The sequence below is a fragment of the Cryptomeria japonica genome, chromosome 3 (genome assembly GCF_030272615.1).
Source record: "Cryptomeria japonica chromosome 3, Sugi_1.0, whole genome shotgun sequence".
Lineage (NCBI taxonomy): Eukaryota > Viridiplantae > Streptophyta > Pinopsida > Cupressales > Cupressaceae > Cryptomeria > Cryptomeria japonica.
This window is the reverse complement of record NC_081407.1, coordinates 622,594,744-622,598,824: the sequence shown is the minus strand read 5'-3', so window position 1 is coordinate 622,598,824 and position 4,081 is coordinate 622,594,744.

Here is a 4,081-nt window from a genome sequence, read left to right as displayed (position 1 = left end):
CACATTAGTATTAATTAATTAATCATCATTACCATATGATTGTATTAAGTGCATTGGAGTAACTTGTCTCTTTAGGGCTTACTAGATGAATGTATCAATATATGTAAACTCTTTGTTCTTCAATTAGGACCGTTTCTATGATTGTGGAATTGATCGAGCACAAGTATTGGTCTTAACCAAATCAAGAAATATATTCTCTTTTTTGAATATGATCTTGGTTATTTTTTTAGCATTTCATACTTTTGGTTTACCTCAAAATAATTAGTTTGCTTGTCTATAAAAAAATGGTTCTCGAACTCCTTGGTTTGCATATAGTAGGGATAATTACTTCCTTGTGCCAAATAATGCAGAGGACGTCAAGTTAATAACTTTGAACAAGATCAAGGACAAATGGTTGTGTGTGTACCATAAAATTATGATGCAATATTAATATCATTAAAAAATTCTTGTTAGGGTGAGTTGTGTAAAAGAATGTGTTAAATTATATTTACTAGACATTCTAAATGAATAATGGTTTTCCCTTAAATACAACACCATAACATGCAATTTAACTATTTTACACTTCAAGTTGTTTCATAATAATTAATTGAAGGAAACAACTAGGTTAAAGTTTGAATTTTATTTTTGAAACAAGAGATTATTTTCTAGATTGTGGAAGTGATCTAGCTTCCATGACATCAAATCTAATCCAATGTAGACAATAGACAAATTTAAGATCCGGTTTAAACCTTGGAAATAACAGCAAATGGAAACAAAAATTTAAGATCAACTTATTTACTAACTTTCCCATGCAAATAATTATTTTTTATCATTATTTATTTATTAAGGATATATAGATTAAAGAAAATCCAAAATAAAAAAAAGAAATACAAAATATACAATTTTTACCATTACAAATAGTAATAAAATTGCAAATCCAAAATAAAGAAAGAAATGCAAGATGTGTAGTTAATATAGGTGTTATATTAATTGTAAAACAAGAGGATGGAATAAATAGCTATTGGTGTTATCACATTATATTAATATAATGGGACCAAAGCCACTTTTAATGTTTTAAATATTTTGGGGCTTGGGCAATTTAAATAGTTTAACTTTTGTAAATTTGATAGGTAAATTGTAGTATAGTGATGGGGATGGGGCCATCAAATGGTCATCACCCTTTAAAAATAGGTTCTCGGGCAACTACCATTGGTTGTAAACACTTCAAATCAAAATCATTGTGTTTTGTGTAAATAATATAAAAAATCCTAATCAAAAGCTTTAGAGTGGGTTTTAGATTGTTAAATAAAAGAAATAAGCTTGAATTGAAAAATTGCATAAAAGAATCATAGCTGGAAACATAAAGGAAGTTTGCCTCAAATGTTTTTAATAATTCCATTTCTCTTGATCTTTACTCTCCTAGTATTTTCAAAATTGTTAGTTAAGCATGGTTACTTTGATGGAATTTGTCTAGCTTGCTTTTTTTAATTGAGTTGTATCAAAGGTTTTATTTTTTTAAATTGGTTTTATATTTAAATTTCAATTTTACAAAGTTGATGAAGGATAAATGATGTAAATTTAAATTTATAGTTATTTTTTGAAATTAATAATAGATTAACAAATTTTTTAGAATTATTAGGAGAGTTATGGTTTATATATATTTTTTCAAGATTCTAATTTAATTTTGAATAGTGATTGGAGGTGTATGTAAGGTTAAATTGTGGTTGTTCTAAGCATGCATACAAATTCGTATGTGTTTGAAAAAAATATTATTCTCAATTCTCATTAGTTTGAAGGATGATTGATTCAACAAGAAAGGTGCACTTTTATTCTAAGCTTGAAATGTGAGAAGTTTTCTCTTATAAAAACCAAATTATTTATTTATACTGGACACTATTTTTTACATTTTTCATCTAAAAGCCACTATGGAGTGGTTAAATGCTATTAACCTTGAAATCCTATGTATGTTGGATATTTCTCCAACACTTTTTAAATGGGTGATTAGATTCCCTTGAGGTATGAATGGATAATTTTAAAAAAATTATTTTCTTAGGAATCTTGAATATTATTATAATGATATTAATAAGGAGGTTATGATTAGGTCAATAGCGGGAGTTATGGCTGCCATTCTTGATTGAAAATTATCTTTCTCTCTCATAGTGATGCAGGAGCATCCTCGGTTCACAAGAATCTTGCATCAACCAAGAAAAATATTTTCCTTTCTGTTTTGTTTTCTGTTTGCAGTTTCAGTTTTTTTTCTCTGTGTCCCGGTTTTAGCTCACTGGATCTCGTGGAGTTGGATTCTACTTGAAGACTTGATCATCTTTCTTGCTTTCAAACCACATCCCATTTGGATCACTTTCCGGCAAGATATCCCCATCGGTTTCCATAACAGTTTCTTGATACCGGTTGCCTGAGACCTATTCTAGTGATCTACCAAAACCCATTCCGAATCTTCCGGAGCCTTGAGCGTTGATTTCGATGTTCCTTGGTGTGTGGCCAACCTTCTACATTTCATCCTTTGGATTTTTCGGAGGAATCTCTTGGTGGAGGCCGACCTTGTTCACTTTGCATGTTAGGTCTTGTTCTTCGGGTTTTGATCCTTTTTGGGCCAACTGGATCCTTTGGATCGATATATATATATATATATATATATATATATATATATATATATATATATATATATATATTTGTGATCATTATTTAGAATGTAAACAATTAGAATCAATTGGAGTATCAGATAGATAGACTGTGCCTAGAAGATAGATCTTTTGATTCAAGGTCCCGGTTGTGACCTATTCTACCAGGCCTGTGTGCCGGTATGTTGTAACCCGGTTGTTATCGGTTGGATGTAATCAAGTTTCATGCAATAAAAGTATCTGTTTTGCATTGCCTCCATCATACTTGTGCGTTTCCGTTGTATTTACTCTTGCTGACCGGTCCGAATTGATCTCTTTGAGGTCCCTCCTCACCGGTGACTGCTTCACATAGTCACAAAGGAGTTACATTTGCGAGCATGAAGAAGCATCTTATAATATGTATAGTTCATCTGAGATAGTGACTTCATGTTGCAGCACTAGACTTGGGAGTGGTGTGTATTGAGAGTTATGGATGTTGGATTGTTGGCATTGACAAAACCGGTCAATCTAGAGAACCGATATATGTGCTAAGATTTGTCATTGATGTCCAACACTTACCGGTGAAGACATTAACCGGTGAAGTGGTATAGGTAGAGTGGTGTTTTTTCAGTAAGCAAAAGTGATGACTTACAAACACATGGAAACAACATTGGTAACGAATGATCAAAGGTTTAATCAGCTCAAGGAAAGATAGACTAAGTCAACCGGTCTGTCATTCAGGAAGATCAGTCACTTTGATGATGATGAAGTCACAAAAGGTGACTCAGGCAAGAAAACTTGAAGTTGTATGCAAATCGGAATCACAGTGGAAAACAGGGGAAGAGAATTGATGCTAGCACAACAAACCAGCAATCAAAGGATGAACCGGTAATAGAAAAGTGCAGTGGCATACCGATACACCAGTATGACAGAAGGAAGACGGGTGATGACCATAAATTTTGGAGCGGTGATTGGTTATTCAGTTGCGATGGAGAAAGATGAGTTGGTGAGCTTATGTCTATGCCAAATCACTTGTTGGTAAGGTCAACTTCAGTTATCATGCAGTCAAGCATGATTATCGGTAGATTTTCTGGTTTGCACTTAATTGACTGAACATGACCCAAAAGTTACTATCTTTGGGAGATGCGGTGGCAGAATTTGTTGAACACTTAGCAGAATTGTTGTAAGGCGTGCAGAGAAAGAGTTGGAGATTTTTGAATTTGAAATCTTCCGAAATCCATGATTGCTTTGATTGTGGGAATGCCCGAAAATGTCAGCAGAAAATGTATATAGTGTTCTTGAGTTCATTCAAAAAGTTTTTGATCATGAAATTTACAACAAGCAAATCTTGTTAAAGGCGATCTAAAGTGAAGAGAAGAGAGAGAGGAAGTGCTAAGAGATTTTAGCACAGTAGAGTGTGTTTGAGGTAGATCGACATAGTGCAGAGCCGAAGGACAAAGAACCGATAGAGTGCAGAGCCAAGG